Below are 21,537 nucleotides of genomic sequence, written 5' to 3'. Positions count from 1 at the left end.
GGAGATAGCTCGGTGCTCCTGAGCAGGGACAACAGGCCAGGGGCACAAAGTACTCACGTTGCTCCCTCGGCGAGGTCGGGTCAGTCTTCCCCGGCTTCGGCGCTCGCAACACGGCTGTCGGCGGCTGCCTCTGGGGTCCCGGTCATGCTGACCAATCAGTGCACGGCTCTGCCAGACGAGCCTCCTAGTGACGACGCGGCTCTCCCACTCTCGGCCCAATCACGTCGCGACTTTTGCGGCGAGCCTTCTTCCTCACCCGGGAGTCAGCCAGTAGCAGCGCGGCTCCCGGAGCAGGCCCTCCTTCACAATACAGCTTCGGCGGCCAGGCAACCAATCAGAGTGCGGCTCTCGGGGCAGGCCTACGGCAAAGGCAAATCAGAGCGCGTCTCCTGATAGTGATCGACCAATCAGGTCGCGGCCCCTTCGTTTCTTTCTCCGCGGCTTTGCGGAGCGGGGAAACAGCTTTAGGGCTCTCTCAGGCCCCCGGGCCGCGGCGGTGAATTGCGGGCTGATGATTTTCAAGACCACAGGTCGCGGCTGGACCGCTTTAAACCAGCAGATCGTTCGGGGTGATTCTGTATGCAGGGAGGCCCCACGGGCCTCTTCTCACCCCTGAATTTGTGCCGATGAGCTCAACGATCGTCTCCCACAGCTGGCAAGCAGAAACACGCGTTGGGGCAAAACACCACACGATCTCCTCAGCAGTTTCAGTTGCAATGGAACCTTTTGACCCTGGGTTCCAGGACAGGAGGTCAGCTCTTCTCAGGCCCTTGAAGATTCAGTTAAAAGACACAGCACACAGCAAAGTCTCTGTAGTTCAAGCAAGCAGGGACACAGCACACAGCAAAGTCCCTCTTCTCCTCAGCTTCAGTTGGTCAGCAGAACAGGTCAGCCCTTGGAGCACACAGCAAGGCAATCTTCCTTCAGTTCTCCAGCGGTCCTTCTTCCAACATAGGTTCCTCTTGATTGTAGAATCTGATTTTCTGTTGTCAGGGGTCCTCTCTTATACCCCTAAAAGTCTTTGAAGTTCTTTGAAGTCTTTGTGCAAATGGGCCCAGAGCCCGGTCTAAACCAGTTCTGGGTGTTGCTGGAGCCCTTGGCTTCCTGGCTTCCTTCTTCCTTTCAGTGTGAGGGGCAGAGGTGACAGTCACCCAGCGGGAGGTGGAGCCAGCATTGTGGTCAGGCAGGCACAGCCCTATTTACTCCTAGGTGCTATCTCCTCCCACTTCCCTGGATGCAGATGCAGTCATTCAACCAAGGGCTGACTCAGACAACCTCCTGGGGGCTCCCCAGCCCCTATCATCCTCAAACCAGACAGTCAATCCACAAGCCGGACCAGGCTCACTCCTGGAGCCAGGCTCCAGCCAATCACACGCCAGGCACAGATTACCCAAATATGCCAACTTCTCAAAATGGCACTTCTACACTAGACACAATCATGTCGCATATACCATTGTGCAGCATTCAATCTCACGAGTTCGCACATGCCAAACTCGACCCTGCACTCCCCACACATCAGGAACTACCATGGGCACACAGATTCCCCATGCATTCCTATGGGAGGGCAGGTCACTCACCACACATACACAGAGAGCTCACGCACTTTACACTGTACCACAGTGAAAAAGTGCGCAAAGGCCTAAAATCACCAACACCAGGTTCCAGCAACAGGCTAGGAAAAAGCAAAAAGTTTCAGGGTGAACCTGCCAAAAAGGGCCAGGTCCAACAGTCCAAAACAACCACTTTGGTTTTAGTCGACAACTTTGCTCAGTTATAGCAGAGAGTAGAATCATGTGGAGGAACAAATGAAAGGAATTCCTTTGTTATTCCTTTAGGGAAATTTCCTAGTAAACTACAGACCGTAGTGGCAGGACAGTAGGTATGTTCACGGGTTGTCCCTTCCACTAACATCTCAGTCATTATTCCACCTCAAATACCATTAGCAGCTCCAGAGAGATTTACTAAAGATCCAGGGAAGGTGCAGATATTGCTGACACAAATTGAGCTCAATTTTAATTGTAGTCCTGAGTCTTTCCCAGATCCACAATCCAGTGCTGCCTTTCTCATCTCCTATTTGGCTGGCAATGCTGCCTCTTGGGTGGTACCTCTAGTCAGAAGACACAATCACATTCTTTATAATTGGAAGAACTTTGGTAGGGTATTCCAGAAGTTTTGTTTATCAAAGAGCAGCAACCCTGTCAGTTGACAGAGAATAATTAGAACTAAAACAAGAAAATAGAGATTTGATTGCCTTTTTCACCCAATTCAACTGTCTGATTGCCGAGACTGCTTCAACCAGAAGAAACGCGGTCTGCCATGTATTATCGGGGTCTCCAAGAGGAGCTGAAAGAGGTTCCCCAGCCCAAGTGTTGGACAGAGTTAATTAACGCCACACTGCAGTTAGGCCATAGGCTTTCCAAGTGAAAGGTGATCAAAGATGCAGTGAGAGATTTTGACAATTCTAGTGAACCCATGGAGATAGGATTTTTTTTACTCAGCCCTAACTAAGGAATTGAAGGAACGCCAGCGGTGGAGTGTGCAGGGTATCTACTATGGTAAGAAAGGTCACTTTGTTACGCAGTGTCCATGAAAACGTAATAATAGATTTGCAGGGCCACCTGTGACTACTAAAGTGGTGAATACAATTAAAACCTCTGCAGAAAACTAAACAGCTCAGAAGGTAAGAAAGGGAACCTTATGAGTGGATGCAGGATCCCCTCACTTAGGTACCAGGTTTTTGAAAGGTGGTAAAACAACAGATGGACACTTATTAACCTCTGGTCCAATTACTCTACAAACTGCTGAGTTGACCTTGGAATTCAATCTGTTGAACCAACAGCAATCGAAAAAGACCCAGTTAGTTTAATCAGTGCTCCACAATATGTTTTCATTCTAGCCATTTATCACATAGGAACGGGTTCCACACCTTCGTTTAACCAACTTTTTCTTATCTGTTTAAACACAATAATTTCCGAGCGGCGTGCTCACTGTTTTACGTGCCAAGCCCACACTGCACGTGTTGAACATAAACACCAAAAATAGTGGAGCTTCCTTTTAGCCCCACTTCAGTGGCGACAACCTTATTTTTAAGGATGCAATTGCTCCTTTTCTTTCATCTATTTCTCCTTCATTTCAGTTTTTGATCCTTTTATCAATGCTCTTAAGATTAACCTGGCGTTTAACCATCCATCTTAACCACATCCTTATGCAAGGGAATGCAAATTTCCAAAGTTTCTCATGATTTGGTGGGCCATCAGAACCTCTCGACCAAAATCACGTACAAAAGCATGGTTCCTTTCAAGCAGTATATTTATTATCCATTATCCAATGCATTTCGGACCAAACCGGTCCTTCGTCAGGGAAATACTCTACCTGAAGCATCGTCCACTCGTGTGAGAAACCGGTAAAACGCCGGTTTCTCACACGAGTGGACGATGCTTTGAATAGAGTATTTCCCTGGTCCGAAATGCATTGGATACTGGTTAATAAATATACTGTATGAAAGGAAATATGCTTTTGTACGTGATTTTGGTGGAGAGGTTCTGATGGCCCACCAAATCATGAGAAACTTTGGAAATTTGCATTCCCTTGCATAAGGATGTGGTTAAGATGGATGGTTAAACGCCAGGTTAATCTTAGGAGCATTGATAAAAGGATCAAAAACTGAAATGAAGGAGAAACAGATGAAAGAAAAGGAGCAATTGCATCGGTAAAAATAAGGTTGTCGCCACTGAAGTGGGGCTAAAAGGAAGCTCCACTATTTCTGGTGTTCATTCTAGCCATGCCATGGTTGATCACACACAATGCTAATACGGATTGGAGTACTAGAACTATCAGAGCTTTTTCCCCTTAATGTTTGCAACACTGCATAAAGACCAAATAAACCATACATAAGTATTTAAGCCATTCTATGGTAATAGCAGCTGAGAAGGAGATTGTATTACCACACTGGTAGCAGGCATTTAGCAATGTGTTAAACGAGGATCAATTAGAAAAGTTGCCTACCCCCACATTGCTTTGATGACTGCCAGATTGATTGATCTAGTTCTGGGGGTAGGCGTTTCATGTTGCCGCATGTATGGCCTGTCCAAAAAGCAGAATGCACATCTCAGGACTACCACGACAAATACTTAGTTAATGGGTTCATTCTACCAACTTGGTCTCCCGCTGTATCACCCCAATTCTTCATACCCAACGTTAAAGGCAACCTCCATCTATGTATTGATTGTTGTGTGCTTAAAAAGTAACAATGAAGAATAAATATTGGCTACTTCTTATTGCAGCACATTTAGCTAAAGTCAAATCTGCAGCTATTTAGACAAAGTTAGATTTGAAAGGGTCTTACCACCTTGTCAGGATGCGAAGTAGGCATGAATGTAAGACTGCCTTAAAGATTTGATAGGGCCTGTTTAAATACACTGATGCCATTCAGCTGGTGTGATATACCTGCAGCCTTTCAATTCTTCCTGATTTACATTCTTCATGAATATCTTGATCCATTTGTCATCGTCTATATTGATGATATTTGATGCATTCCAATACAAAACTGGAACGTGTGCATCATGTGACTATGAATCTGTTTACCTTACAACAACACCGCCTATTCTGCAAAGCAAATAAAGCAAATGTGATTTTCACATTACTGATTGAAATAGAATTCCTGGGAGTGATTTTATCACCAGATGGTCTAAAAATGGCTGTACGAGATTTACAGATCAGTTTTCCCAGGTAGTTTCTCCTAACTCTCGTTTATTTATACCATATAACTAGGACCTGTAAATAAATGGTATTAGTGTGCTTGCGAAAAGTGTAAATGCAACAAATGATGGATGGAATTCTGAATGAAACATTCTCCACCAGTCAAGAGATCGGGGTTAAATCCATTGTTCTTTTGCCCACTACGCCACCCATGTTTAGACCCAGCCATATACAAATCAGTTGACCTTGAGCCTCAAGGGAACAGTCCAGACCGAACTGCCAAGCCAGGTCCTCCCTGGACCGGAAACACGCATCCTGGGACCGGTTTCACTGTATGTCACCCTTCATCAGCCAGGCTAGCTTGAATCCAGTGGCACAGTGAGCAAGGGACCAACGTCTGGGCATACCCGTCCCACTTAGGGTGAAAAGTGTAAATGCAACAAATAATGGACGTAACGCTGAATGATTCAAACATTCTCCCCCAGTCAAGAGATCTGGGCTATATTCATTGTTCTTTTGCCCACTACGCCACCGTAGTTTAGAGCCAGCCTTATGCAAATCAGTCTTGACCTTGTGCCTCATGGGAACAGCCCAGATGGAACTGCCAAGCAAGGTCCTCCCAGGACCAGAAACAAGCATCCTGGGACTGGTTTCAGGGTATGTCACACTTCATCAGCCATGCTAGCTTAAATCCAGTGGCACTGTGAGCAATGGCTCCTGTCTTGGCATACTCATCCCACTTAGGGTGAAATTGTAAATGCAACAAATGTTGGACAGAATGCTGAATGATTCAAACATTCTCCCCAGTCAAGATATCTGGGCTAAATCCATTGTTCTTTTGCCCTCTACGCCACCCCAGTTTAGACCCAGCCATATGCAAATCAGTCTTGGCCATGTGCCTCACAGGAACAGTCCAGACCGAACTGCCAAGCCAGGTCCTCCCAGGACCAGAAAAAAGCATCCTGGGACTGGGTTCAGGGTATGTTATTTAAGAAAAAAAAATTCTCCTGGGGAAAGTTGCACCACACTGAAATCAGTGATATTAATTGGTCTAAACCCTATCTTATAAACCTTTCAGTCCAACAAAAGCATCCACCCCAGCTATAATTTCACCAGTCACGACCCGCCAGGATCCCCACAGTCAAATATATAACACAAGACAGGTAAAAAACCGATGTGCAAAGGCAAACAATTTTTTTATAAAATTACATATAATATACAACGAAGTTAAAAAGCTCATATGAGTAAATTCATAACATATTCATTGGAAAAAACAAATCTGCATATCGGTTAAAAAAACATTTAAAAGCGAGAGAACAACAAAAGACAGTGTGTGATCATAAAAACATCATAAATGAGTTCATAACAATATATTACGGGTGTCCATAAATCAATTCGTCTATTAAACACCCAGACAATTCTTTGGATGTAACATCAATGAGTACGTCGACGCGTTTCGTTGGCACATGTATTATTGTAGGCCACCTTCTTCAGGACAAAATGAATCAACCGTTTTCTCTCAATACCAACCCCCGAAAGTGTCCTCTTGATAACTCTGGGGCAGTACAGAAAGGTTTGTACATAGCATTAACCCCTTCACTGCGGCGGCTATTCCGCCGCAGTGCTAAGGGGGCGGGGCAGCCTGGCGGCGGCCGCATGCTGGTGATGGAACCCCTCCGTCACCAGCCGCGGTTGCACTGTGCTCATGACGGAGCGGTTCCGTCACGGCCCCGCCCGCTCAATGGAACGCTCAGCGCAGGTGCGGAATCTGCGCCGTGCAGGCGCTCCGAGCGGGCCGTGACGGAACCGCTACGTCATCAGCACAGCGCGACAGCAGCTGATGACGGAGTGGTTCCGTCGCCAGCAGGGTGCTCAGTCTTAAAACAACTTAACAGGGGAGCTATGGCCATCATCACCGTCCTTTTAAATGCATCCCTTCAGGAAGAATATTTTTCCAGATGAATGGAAATACGCAATGATTCATCTGCTGCTAAAGAAAACAGGTGCTGACCCTAATCTGCCCTCTAATTTTCGGCCAATCTCTCTCCTGCCCATCTTTGCAAAAATACTGGAGAAACACGTTCATCGGTCCCTTACGGAATTTATAACTACACATGACCTGCTGCCCCCCATCAATCAGGTTTTCGCTCAGGCTTCTCTACTGAGACTACCTTGCTAGGTGTAACAGAGAGCATCCGTGCTATGTTGGACAGAGGAGAAACGGTGGCACTTGTGCTTCTCGATCTTAGTGCCGCATTCGATACGGTGTCACATGCGGTACTTATGCGGACACTTTATTCCATAGGCATTCGAGGTGCAGCCCTCAAGTGGATTAAATCATTGTTGGATAATGGCACATTTCAAGTTTTCTCTCAATCTGCCTGCTCAGACACCCTGACTTTCAAACACGGAGTACCGCAGGGCTCGATTTTGAGCCCGCTACTCTTTAATTTATATATGAGCCCGCTAGCTAAAGTAGTGGAAGAGACTGGATTACAAATGTTTTCCTATGCTGACGATTCTCAGCTTCTCTTCTCTCTTTCCTCTGCGGAAAGTGACAATCCTTCCACCTTAACACTAGGATTGGGAAAGATTGCAGGGTGGATGCAAGAAAACTTTCTAAAACTGAACGGTGATAAGACCGAGTTAATTGTCCTGGGAAAAAATAAAGAACTGTGGGGACCCCAACATTGGCCATCTGAAATGGGTACTCCCTTGGTTCCGGCTACACAGGCCCGAAATTTAGGTGTCATTGTTGATGACTCCCTGAACATGCATCAGCAAGCTGTGAAGACATCGGCCACTTGCTTCGCAATATTAAAATGGCTCAAAAAGATCTGCTGGATGCTACCCGAATCCACTAAGAAAACAGTCATCAACGCCTTAATAACATCCAGGCTTGACTATGGCAATGTGCTATATTTGGGGGCAAAAAAGGCAACGATCCGCAGATTGCAGACAGTGCAAACCGCCGCAGCGAGACTGTTATGGAAAATCCCCATTTCCTCATCAACCTCCAAATATATTCGGGAGTTACACTGGTTGAGAATAGAGAACCGGATTAAATTTAAATCCCTGTGCTTTATGCATAAGATTTCCACTAAAAATGCCCCTATGTACTTACAAAAGCTAGTCCATCTCTATCATCCCTCCCGGACTCTTCGATCTGCAATAGCTAATTACTTTGTGATCCCCAAAATAAAATTATCACGCATGGGTGGAAAATCCTTTGCGTTTCTTGGACCTTCACTATGGAATGCTATGCCACACGCAATACGTAATGAGGTGAGTTACATTTAATTCAGAAAAACCTTAAAAACCTGGCTGTTCAACATTTGAAAATGCCTTGTCCTGTAACATACCATTGAATCACTAGCGACGGGAAACCCTTTGTTGGGTAGCTGTTGCGCTATATAAGTGAAAATAAATAAAATAAATAAAATGTTAGCAGACCTAGTGACGCGAACCAGGGAGACTCACCCTGAGCCCGATCCGAGCGCAGACGGGCGCAAACGGGCTTGGCTTAGGCATCACTAATCAATGGGAATTACTTGTAGAAGAGACTGATTTTCATGGTCTATTTCAAGACAAACCATTGTTTGCCTTCACATGTGGGAAGAATCTCAAAGAAATGTTATCTCAAGAGAAACACGGAAGACAAACAAAAAAAGGTGGTACTGTAAAATGTCAAAATTGCATTCATTGCAATAATGGTATACCTGGAGACATTTTAACACATCCCATGACGGGAGAGAAAATTAAATTGACACAATTAATGGATTGTAATTCATCAAATGTAATATATACCATTAAAAGTTCTTGTGGCCTACTATATCTAGGAAAAACGGAAAGGAGAATGAAAACCCAAGCATAAAAGTACCATCAGGCATAAAAATCCAAATTCCAGCGTGGCAACACATTGGGAAACACAGCGCCACACAATTGCTCAACTTAAGTTCCAAATCATAGAACAGTTAATTAAACAGGAGGGCATTGATAATTGAAAAAGACTTCTACAAAGAGAAGCGTTCTGGATAAAGAAATTAAATACACTTTTACCGACAGGTCTCAATGATAAGTTTGAGATGACATGTTTTTTAGAGTTATATACATATAAACTCTACTTGTCTCTGGTTAAGGACATGATATAACAAGCAGAAGAGAGGCACTTGTAAATACATGCATTTTGAACATTATCATGGATAAATGACCAAACATATGCAGGAAATGTAATATGCCTTAATCTGTGTTAATTTCTAATTACATACATTAATTGTAATCTGAAAATGGTACTTGCATTGTAAGAGTTAATGTTATACAGACATGGCACAAAGCGACATTTTTTTTGACTGACTGACGTGAACAGACCTTCATTATAGAGGGGAAACTCAGTGCGGATGACCACGAGGACACTGAGTTTATTTAGATTTTGTTTGTTCAGATTTATATTTTAATATAATAATGAGCACGTATTGAGTATTCAGGACAAGGTCCGTAGGGTAAGATCGATTTTATGACGTCGCGAAAGTTAGCAGATAACACATTTTAAGATGGTGCCCATATTTGAGATGGGAAGGCTGTCTCGCGGGATTTTGCACTCAGATTACTTATGGCAAACGTTGGAAACAAGCCACTGAAATTTCCGCAATCTTTATCAGACACGCCGATACTATAGCGTTACGGTAAGATGAGCAGTCACACGCCATAGTGCTTCTTGGAAATGTTCTATATAGCAGAGAACGATGTGAGTAACAGTCATTTTCACTATCACCTTATTGCAGGTCTGACCCGTTGACAACACGCTCAAAGGTTTTTTAAATCTGAAAAGCTTGAGAGGCAGGTATGTTCGATGTCTGGTGGAATTGGTCGGACTACGAAAAAAATTCACGGCATCGAGGGTTTACAAATGTGTATGTAATTTTAATTGCATAGGTGACGATCCAATAGACGCATTGTTACGATGAACATCTAACTAAAGGCATACTGTGAGTGAGAATTCATTTTCTTGTTGGAAATACACGCTACACGATGGGAGTGGTGGAGGTTTAGTAGAGTAACAGTTGTGGAATTGACACTACTTGACTAACCTGACTGTGATAAAGCGTTTTGGCTTTTTAAAAAAAACACAACTATGCTCCGGGTGGAGACTACATCTGATGTAAAGTGTGAAAGCACATAAGATATGGGAGGTTGGAATATGGGGTCTACCTGGATTGACTTCAATACATAGATGGTGACTGTGAAATTGTTCTAAGTTGCTGTACATAACGCCTAATTTGAACATGGAAAGTGTTAGACCTGACATCATTGGCGTGAGTCTCCCTTCCATTTTTGACAGATTTCCTCCTCTGTTTTGATATGTTTTTGCTGGATTTATGCTTTGGGCACTGTGCCACTGCTAATCAGTGCCACAGTGCAAGTGCTCCCTATGTTAAATTGATGTACTGATTGGTTATTCCACAATTTGGGTTATTTGATTTACTGTCAGCCCCTAGTACAGTGCACCATGGGTGCCCAGGGCTTGTAGATCAAATACTGCTGGTGGGCTTGCAGCACTGGTTGTGCCACCCACAGAAGCAGCTTGTAAAGAATGTCTCAGGCCTGCCATTGCAAGGCCTGTGTGCAGTCTAGCACTGCCATGTCGACTTGGCCAAGTGCACCCACTTGCCAGTCCCTAAACCTTCCCTTTGCTTCATATTAGACACCCCTATGGTAGGGCCAAGGGCAGGTGCATTGTAAGTATAAGGTAGGACATGCTCTGATGTGTGTAGCATGTTCTAATAGTGAATTACCGCCCTTTTCGTTTTTCACTATTGAAGGCTACCTGTTCTCATAGGCCAGAATGGGCAGTTAAGAATGTTACATTCTTACAATCCTAACTGACTCAGGGAACATGGTAGAAATTCAAATTTAGTATGCCTGAACTCAGAATAATAAAATACATCTTTTAGTAAAGTTTGTTTTAATATTCTGTGTTTGCAAATACCACTTTTTGAAAGTAGGTATTTGCTTGCCTAACCATTTAATCCCGCCTCTGCTGAGTTGTGTATTCTTTGTCTGGGTTTGTGTGTGACAGGGCTGGGGAAATTCCAGGAGACAGTCTGGGACAGTCCAGTGGTGAATAGGGAGATTTACATCCAGATGGGAGGGGGGAGTGTACCTGGGACCTGAATAGGGCTGGGCTTTCCCTCTACAATGCTGGCTCCACCCCCTGTGGCTTGTCTGATGTCTCTGCCCTGCACAGTGAAAGGAGAAGAGAAATCCTGTCAACAGAGTGCTCCAGAGCTGTATCTTCCCTCCCCTGTGCTGGCTCCACCACCTGTGGGGCGGCTGATGTCTCTGCCCTGCACAGTAAAAGGAATAAGAGATTGTCCCTATCTTTAAGAAGGGCTCTCCTCTGCTCCCGGCAATTACAGGCCGATCAGCCTCATCGATGTTTCACAAAAAGTCTTCGCGAGGCGGATACTTGACCGCCTGCAGGAATGGATGATAGATCATTCAATCCTAAGTACGTTCCAGGCTAGGTTCAGGAGTAAGGTTTCAACTACGGACCAAATTTTTCGTTTGACCCTCCTTTTTTGGAAGACGGTGCGGGTGAAGGACGGTACGCTCTACACCGTCTTTGTTGACCTCCGCGCAGCCTTCGATTTGGTTCCGCAGAGTAAACTATGGACGGTACTCTCCAACCTGGGTATCCCCCGATCTTTTAGATATCATTGTTCGCTTGCACACTCACAACTATGCACAGGTTAGGTGCGGGAGGATGGGCAGCCTCTCAAAAAGATTTCCCGTTGGCAGAGGGGTAAGGCAGGGATGTGTCCTAGCACCCACCCTGTTTTGCCTCTTTGTCAACGGGGTAATCGATTATCTAAATAAAGTCCCCAACACAGACGCACCAAGGCTCGGCGGCAGCAGGGTGCCCGCAATTATGTTTGCGGATGACACCCTGCTGCTGTCGAAACTCCAATCAGGATTCAGCGTATCTTGGAGGGTTTTGATACATTCTGTGGAGAGCATGGTCTCGAAATTAATGCTCTCAAAACCAAGTATATGATTTTTAACCCCCCCAAAAAAACACGCCCTAACCCCTCTATAGGCCTGAACAGGTTAGAAAGAGTCTACACGTTTGAGTATCTGGGTGTGACCATGAACGACAAATTGGAATGGGGTGATCATCAAGCTAAGTCCCAGCTCAAACTAGCTCAAATAGCAGGGGGAATAATCAGGCTAGTTAATTCTAATAAATCATCTGTTAGACCGATAGGCCCCCCGCTGGAGATCTATAGACTCCAGGCCAGAGGTGCGATTCTATATGGTAGTGAACTCTGGGGCCATGTGTGCAAAAAAGATCTAGTCACTGCTGAAAAGAGACAACTCCTAAAGTTACCGGCTAGCACCCCCCTTTTGCCCCTTAGGTTGGATCTGGGTTTGAAACTTCTGGACGAAGTACTGGGCGTAAAGCCCTTAACTTTCTGGCGCAGATTATGGTCCACTCCTGAGTTAGCCAACTATAGGCAGGAACTGCAGGAAATTCTTGCCCTTCCTACTATAGAGAACATCCCGTGGTTTAAATATCTAAAAACTGAGTTTGCCCGGCTGGGTCTTCCGACCCTGTGGAGTGATCCTGAATCGGCGAGTCAGGGACTATCTCGCAAACATCTGGTGGCAACTTTCCACGCATGCAATCTTGCATCCCACACACAGGGTACACGCCCAGGTTCCACAACTAATATTTTCCATGTGGTCAAAGATTGCTACAAGTTTGAGACTGTTCTACACGACATTTTCCCGAATCTTGTCAGGAAGTTATACCTGCAATGGCGGTATGGCACACTTCCGCTAAGAGCCTTCACCAGTAAATGGAAACAGCACTCCCTGGAAAATTGTCCCGGCTGCAATTGTAGCCTAGAAGACGAATTGCATTTTGTTTTCTTTTGCCCTGCCTACATTGCTGCTAGAAGGTTTTGGATAATTCCACTTTGTAAAAATCTAGGGTTTGCTAACTGTTCCGAGGCCTTCAGAATACTTAAGACTGACCTCTCAAGTGCAACTGTCTTTGCAGGGGCCAAATTTCTCGAAGCAGCATGGCATAAGAGAATGTTTGTAATCTCCAGGGCACTCCAATCTTGATCTAGACCATGCACCAGTTAGTGTAACAAATGTTTATGTATTATGTTATTTTATGGAAGATTTTTAGCTGCTGATGTTAAATCGCTTCTATTTTTTTTTTTGTTTTGTTTGTTTTTACTAACTACTTCTGAATCATCTGACTGTTTTTAACTGTATAGATTGTTGTGTATTGGGGCCTTGTCTTTGAGAACCACTAGCCTGTACCTATGTGCTACCCCGCTATTGATGTAGCAGTGATGTCTGATTTTTGTCATCTGTATTGATTTTATGCTTTATCTTTTATGGCAAAATTGCCGAAATAAAGATTAACGAACGAATAAGAGAGTCATGTCAACAAAGTGCTCAGGAACTGGTTTGAACTAGGCAGAGGCCTCTCTGCCCTCAGAGAACAAAGGATTTTGAGGTATAAATATTGGGACCCAGTCCCACAGATTTTAGATCACTTCTGGAACAAGAAACCTTTCTGCCAAGGAGAAGTACCAAGGAAGCTGCAGGAGTTTGGACTACCCTTCTGCCAATGTGCTGTTTGCTGGGTTGGCCTGCAGTGGTTGCTTTATTGCCAAGGGAAAGGAGAAGGAACTTTGTAAAGACTTTCATCTACAGAATATTCTCCAAGGGCTTGTACTGTGCTTGCCTCCTGCTGAAGTCTCAGGGCCAAAAGACTTCACCTCAAGCTCCCTCCTGAATTTCCTTGCTGGGAATTCTGACTCCAGTCCCTTGCGTGCCGCTGGGAGCTTGAAGCGCGACGCATAGAGACAAAGGGTGTCGCCGCCACAGCTGAAATCGTCGCAACGCTGGAGAAGCAAGCCTTCATCGTATCTCCCTGGAAGCGTGTGTTCATCGAAGCTGCCTGCTGTCGCATCACCGGAGAAGAGTGACACCATCGAGAGAGTCGCCATCACATCGCCGGAGAAGCGCGTCGCAGGGCCTTTTGCGGCTCCAAATAACAGAGTCGCCGCAAGACTACAGGGCGTCATCGTCATCGCATCGCCGCATCAAGGGCGCCATCTTCTTGCATCGCAACTGCATCATTGCATCGTCATCGCATCGCATCAAGGTGCCATCTTGCGCACCGCAACAGGTTGAGAATCTACGCATCACCTCCGCAGCGGTAAGGCTCACGACGAGTCCCCTACTCTGCGCAAGCATTGAGGAAGGATGCAACCGTTCCCCTGGGTCACGGAACCGACGCATCTCCCCTTCTGCGAGTCCTCTTGTTTACTTTGCGTTACGCATCCAGGTACTTTGTTGAGAACTTTGTCGCATCTACCATCAACTTGAACAAAGAGACTTTAATCATCTTTTAAGTAATCTTAAGAGTAGTATTGTGGATTTTTGTAGTTTGTGGTCTTGTGTTTAAGTCTATATAAAGAATACCTATTTTTATAAAACCTGTGTTGTGTCCATCTGTAGTGTTATCACTGTATTACTGTGTATATTCACAAATGCTTAACACACTGCCTCTGAGCTAAGCCTGTCTGCTCGTGCCAAGCTACCAAGGGGGAGAGCAGGGGTTATTAAGGAGTGTAATCCCCTTATCCTGACTTAGCAGTAAGGGTCCCTATTTGGACAAAGGTGATAACCATTGCCAACTAGAGACCCACAGATCTAACAGAAAGCTTATATTGTGTTTTATTAACCCCCTGACGAAGGGACTGCCCGTCCCGAAATGCATTGGACGAAGGGTGAAGAATCATAACAATTTCATTTATTGAATGTTTAAAAAAACAGTGATTGTTTTTCAACTGTTATTTGAATGTAATTGCAATATGTAATGATGATGATAAGATTATGATGCATAGAAAGCGTATGAAAATAAATATTGCTGAACTGCAATTGTAAACATATTAAGTTATTATTCAATGAAATATATCAAAACAGCAGAAGTCCTGCATTGGGAACACAATGTGCAGTGGAGGTTCCAAAGCAGAAATAGGAGGATATTCATTGCGCTGTGTCAGTTCTGCCCACAAGATCACTGCTGGGCTGGCAGAGCACCGTCAGGTCCAATTCCAAGGGTTCAAGAATGGGGTGGCACCACTTGGGAGACAAGAATCACAGCAGACTGAGTCTAGGTGTTGGGTTCAAGGTGATTGGATTGTGTTTTATCTCTGAGGCTTTTGAACAGGAGGAAAGCCAACTGTCCGTTCGAATCACTCTGATGGTCCTGGGTTCAAGATGCAGGTCTAGTCCTTCACTCAAGTAGCAGGGTAGCAGGGCAACAGAGTAGCAGTCTGTTAGACATGTCATTCTTAGGGTGGTCTTCCCCAAACATTTTGCCAGCTTACCTCCTCTTTTTGCTGATTCTTTTTTTTGGCTTTGGGACTCTAAGCACTTTAGCATTGCTGACCAGTGCTAAAGTGCATGTACTTCTCCCCTAAACATGGTAACTTTGGTGACTACAATAAACAGACGTCATATTTAGTTTACTTATAAGTCCCTTGTAAACTGGTATACCATATACCCAGGGCCTGTATCCTAAAAGCTACTAGTGGGCCTGCAGCACTGATTGTGTCACCCACACAAATAGCCTTTCAAACCTGTCTCAGTACTGCCATTGCAGGGCCTGTGTGTGCAGTTTACTGCCCCTTCCACTTTTAAAATACTTGCCAGACCTTAAACTCCTCTTTTATTAAACATAGGTCACTCCTAAGGCAGGCTTTAGGTAGCCCATAAGACAGGGTGCTATGTAAGTAAACAGTAGGACATATTCTGTTAAGTTTTGCATGTTCTGGTAGTGACAACCACCTACATTTGTTTTCCCCTACTGTGAGGCCTAACTTCTTGGGAATGCCACTTTTAGTAAATACATATTTCTCTGCTCTTACTGCTGTATGTGCCTGTAGCCTGTATCCAATACACATCTGGAGTGGGTGACAGCTACACTTTGTGCATTCCCACAAATATAGGAAGGCTAGGTGTGTCTGAGTGCTTATCTGCATTTGTCTGCATTCTGATGCACTCTTCCTGAGCAGGAAGAGAAGGGGGAGCTGACACTTCCACCTGAATAGGCAGAATTCTGCCCTCCAGATATTACATTTCTTCCACCTGGGGCCTGATTGCTCCATGCAACTCTCTGCACCCATTAAAAAGTTCTCTGGAAGCATAGAAACCCAACAATAGCTGATCCTTCCTGACTCAGACTTTAGGTGGCTATCTCAAGCTCGTACTGTTCTTTTGTTAACTGGTTTATAAACAGAATCAATTTATATCCATCTGATGCAGCACCGTGGTCTGCTAACATGGCTACTATGTCAGTGTGCAAAACAGTAATGTCATGTACATACAGATATGGCTATTGTATTGCAACAATGTGCTGTGTGTTGTGTATAAAACTGAAAATAATAAAGGGCTACTGTAAAAAAAAAGAACAAGAGAAAACATTTAACTGAGAGTTCCTCTGACATAGTCACTGTGCTGCAGGCCGCACAGCACAGCAAGGTACTCACTGCTCACTATTTCTAAGCTGTGCTCTGAGACAAAGCGCCCCATCATGAGATGGCCCAGAGAACGATGATTTGCATATGTTACTCTAACATCAGCCTCATCCCCCTCTATTTGAAGGGTATACGTAGGCCAATAGCAAAAGAGGAAAGATCATTTGTTGAATAAATATGGATAAAGGTCACATAATCAGTTAAGAGCAAAACTGTCTACTACTTGGTGAAAGGGCAAAAAGGAATAAATATTTATAGCCACATTACAAAAGTAAGGACTGGAAGTACTAGTTAATTTAAGGAATTGCCTCTTGGACAGCTTTGGGCTGAATGTGTCTTCAAAAGCGAAAGCAGGGATTGTTACCTCACTATGGTAAGTGGATGTTTGTCACTGGAACTTTAAACAAACTGGCTGGAAGTAGCATTTGTTGACGCCACAAAAGTAAATACAGGGCACAAGACACCACATCACAATTACATGACACAAAGCAAATTAACAAGACATCTACAGTCTGTCTGATTGAATATTCTCAAATAGCCCTGACACCCATTACAACCTCCATAACCCTGCTTTCAAATTATGGTGGAAAAGCGATTGTATCAAGCACTGCTTTACCAACAAGTGCATGCTTTGTGATCCGTCCTCTTGCATGAGCAAGACATTCTGGAATATGTGTCGGATTTCAGGCACGTTGTCAAGGAAAACAATATTTTCCTTACATTGTTAGACAACATATTGTATTACCACTCTTTCTAGGAACGGAAACAATCATTGCATGCCAAGAAGAAACAAACGAGAGCTCTGAGTGCAAGTCATGGCACAGGATAAGGAAAAGGTCTGGAAAGGAAAGATATTTTTGGTAAGCAAACATTGCTCCAACGAGGTTCCCGATCTGCTGGCTTATTTTTGGGTGCATATTAAAGTAATGAATGTGTAGCAGAAGTATGTCTTCCTGTTTTCGCTGTTACATTCTCACTACCGTCATCTAATAATAACTTGAACTAAAATCAGCACGTATGTGTGTGAGGTACAACACTTGTTTTTTCCCAAATCTACAAAGTTCGAGTTTTCCATCAAATGTTGTAATTAAAAGAGAAATACAGGCAAACTTTAGTCTGCTGCCTAGATTTCTTAAAACCAAGGTCTTTGGATATTTTTCAGTTATTACACATAGGTGGCCATTTCTAGCACCAAGTGCAGGGCACTTACATCCTCGCAGCCAGCTGTAACAGGTGTGCCAGACATTATGTGCCTGCTCCGGCGTTATTGCCTCGAGCTGAAGATGATGTCCAATTACATGACAGCAGGGCTCTAATGGCCGGCGCCCCCTTCCCAGCACGCCATAATGCTATTAAAGCATTCCTCCCTAGGAAGGCAGAATGTTCCACTTAAAAATGCGTTCTCGGAGGCAGGGAGTTTAAAACATCTGCCTCCCTCCTTTCCTTAACAGCTCCTGCTGTCCTTGTTCTTAGCTGCCGATACTGCTGTGCAAGGCAGCAGACAGGGCCCCCACAAGTAACTCAAGAGAAGGGGGGAGCATGAAATGCAGAGGAAACAAGGGGAAGTCTTCCACTGACCACGTCTCACTCCACTCAGCCAATTTGGTTTGTCAAGCAGAAGGGGATACAGAGGCTCGCCCTCCTTCTCTCCGTGGCTCTTGCTCGAATGCATACACTCCAATAAAGTCCAATAAGGCTGGCGAATCGGCTACCGGGTTTTACTGTCTGTCTGATTCAGCTATTAACTATATTTACAATCTTTCAAGTAGAAAGAGAAAACCACCCATATACCTACCCGCACCGGGGTAATGGTGCATAATTTGTGTCTGTAGTTTGATAATGACAATAATTGGAAGTCAGTGTAATACTCTTGAGTTATTCCTAGGCCCACATTTACATTAAAGTTATATGGGACATATGCAAATCTCACAAATTATAGTACTTGCAAGTCTTGCATTTGACATCAGACAAGCAAGTTCTGGAGGGAAACAAATATATGGAAGGTTTACAGGAATCTGAGATTTTCAGCAGCAGTTCACATAAAAAATCAGAGCAACTTCAAAACGAGGAATATACTCAGAAAGATGAAGAAAGGGTGGGGTGAAATTGAGGCAGGACCAGAGTGAGTAAAAGTAGGAAAGAACAGTGAAGTGAAGCCACATTTACCAAAACCCTATTCAGAAAGTACATGGCACAGAAGGGAGACAGAAGAAAGGGCTCAGTTTTACACTGGATGAACCTCACTACAACCATGGGATGAATCCAGGCAGACATAGTTCAGGGTCATTTTCGTAAAATGAGTGCCATCAGATTGGTTAGCACTAATAACGAATGTGAGGGGTGACAAGTGAAATCACACCACACACTCAAACATAAACATAACAAAAAAGTACTACAGGAGCACTCCATCACGTACTCCTAAATGCCTCAGTCTCTGCGTCGCACGGTTCTCCCCTTAAATGACTCCTGGTTGTTGCCGGAAAGAATATGTTCAAGAAAAAAAGTGATGGAAAATATGGAAAAAAAATAATTTTTCCTAGAGGCCTGCTTACTTGTGCTCCTGCCTCTATCGTCGTTTTCCCTTAAACTGAGAGTAGCAAGGGCAATGCCACTGGAAGCTGCAATTCAGACACCTCTACTTGATGGCCATGTTTAAAGTGTTGGTACTTGTGAGTCGTGTAAAATGTTCACCGTTTCTTATGTATTTCTTATTTCAGACTTTCAGTGGGTGATTGCAACTGCTTCAGACATTTAAGTTTAATCTGCAGTAGTCACATGTTTAACTACAAGAAAGGATGCCTTGGAGTTAGTGCAATCATTTGATATCCCTCTGTAATGGTGATTGGAGCCTCTTTTGCTGTGTTACAGCACTGGATTTCCTACCTAAAGCATGCAAAAACAGTTGGGTAGTCAGTCAATGAACTACTGAGGTAAATAGTCAATTCCCTTTGTCTTTGGTGAAATAAAAAAAATAAACACAAGGAAAATCCCAAGACATTAGGCTCTTTACTCACTATGTTTAGTATATTTTTTTGCAGGAAAAGCAGAGCAGTGATACAAGCACACAGATCATGGCCCATGAGGCTAAAAAGTCTGGATATAAAAAGTAAGAATGTAAAAAAGGCTACAAATGCAAATGCTTTTTTTTCATATTTTATTTTGAATTTTAGTAAAATTCCACACCACCTTTCAGCAACTTCAAACTTAAATAGGGGAGGAGGGAGGCTTGACCCCATAGCGGGATGGCTGCTTTTCACTGAGGCTCCATCGTGGTCGCAGAGGAAGGACAGACTGATGCACACACGTTGCTGCAGATTAATGGAAGCTGCTTGAATTCGGTCAGGGTTCTGCCATGGAGCATGTAGATGTGTTGCAAGGTTCAGGCTTTGCTAAATGAAACACTTTCTTCACAAAGTTGGAGGGGGTGTTCTGCAGGGAATATCCTGTCGCCATTTGTTTTTTTGATTTCTTGTGCGCTGCCAATGCTTCTTTTTTCTCCTCATTTCTACCACTACACTTTATTCTCTGCCTCAATAAGACTGCATTTCCTGGAGCAGAGGTTGGACTCTTGCTATTCTTAATGCTGGATACATGCTTTTCTTTAGTGGCTGACATGTTAATATTGACAGGATTTCATGCCGCCGTTTTCTTTTACCTGATACTCGTCAGTGGTGAAATCTTTGTGTCTATCTCCTCACTGAGCTGTCACTATGACCTTTACATGTACAAACAGTGATACCAGTTAAAATGTCTTGCTAATATTGTTACAAACATTTTTCAGTAGCAGTTTTGGAAGTCTATCTGAGGCAATCTGCCATAATTCTGTAATAGCTTGCTAACTGTTGGTCTAATCATAACTTGGCAGTATTCTGTAGGCTACTGTGATGCTTTCTTGATATTTACCTGTTGAAAACTTCAAGTTTGTGAAGAACCAGGAAACTTAAAATGCATGATTCTCCTTCATCGGTGGCCAAACTTCCTACTAAAGTTGTTACCTCTAATTCCTTTGCTGTGCTAGAGAATATGGATACAATTCATGATTTATCTGCATCTTCCTCGAGCATATCCGGTGCTACATCCAATTGAGCTGCAAAGATGTCCTCTAATCTTCCTTCAGTATCTTACCAAAGGAGTTAAATAAAATACTCCCCCCTCCATCAAATATACCATGGCAATATCAATGAAATTACTTCTTGAGGGGATGAAAGCACCTAAGCCTTATGTGGAAGACGCTAACAAACAGCATCAGCTTTTGGATGACAAACGTTCTTATCTAGAGAACGGAGTAAGTCAGATGTAATGGAGGCTTGACATTCTTGAGGATTCGGTGCATACTGTCAAAGTACTGCAGGATGAAGTGAGATCTTTAAAAAAGCATGCTGTGGATTTGCAAAACCGTAACAGCAGGAATCATTTACATATTTATGGTCCGGAGGAAGGAGGGAAAGGTTCAGATCTTACATGGTTCTTCAAATCATTTTCTTCCTGAGATCCTGAATCTTCCTGCTATGCCTTCTCTAAATATACAATGTCCATATAGACTTTGTCTCACTCCACTCATTGCATTGCGTAAATTTCGCAGAAACCTCGAGGAGTTATCATCTACTTACTGGAATATCTCTATTTGCGTAGAGTCATCAAGGCAGCCAAAGCTAAGGGTCATATTTCATGGTTTGGATCTACTTTGTTTTTTGCACAAGACTTTGCCAAAATTACAGTTGACAGAAGAAAGAAATTTTTGTATATGCGTCCAACTTTTCGCTTGTTAAATGCCAGATTTTATCTTTTTCTCCCTTGCTTATTGAAAGTAAGTCATAACAATTAGACTACTACTAATGAGGAAACGTCTGTGCTCCAGAAATTTACTGATAACTGCAGAGGAGTGTCGATGGATACATCCAATTCTAGTGTCTCCTTATGTTTCTAAATCTCCTGTTTTTACTATAGTCTCTGTATGAAATTTCAAGTTGATATTTTTTTAGTTCCTACTGAATGTGTCATCTGAAAATGGTTTGTCTTTAATTACAGGTTTTCTAACTTGTTATTGACATGTTTTACCTTTACTTTTCATAGCCTTCTTCTGTGTGTCCAGAAGAATTCAGTGAATTCTATTATGTAGTCTGGTCCTTCCTCTTGTCTCAACAGCTTTGAGTTCAGTTGTGCCATCCCCCTTATGTGGCTTCACCACCCTGGACTATTTGTGTGTTTTATAGCTATGTTATTTTTATATCTTATTTGTTATTCTCCTTCATTTTTTTTTCTTGGCTTTTTC

Source organism: Lissotriton helveticus, chromosome 2_2 (genome assembly GCF_964261635.1).
Source record: "Lissotriton helveticus chromosome 2_2, aLisHel1.1, whole genome shotgun sequence".
Lineage (NCBI taxonomy): Eukaryota > Metazoa > Chordata > Amphibia > Caudata > Salamandridae > Lissotriton > Lissotriton helveticus.
The sequence above is the reverse complement of the archived record's forward strand: the minus strand, read 5'-3'. Positions refer to the sequence as shown.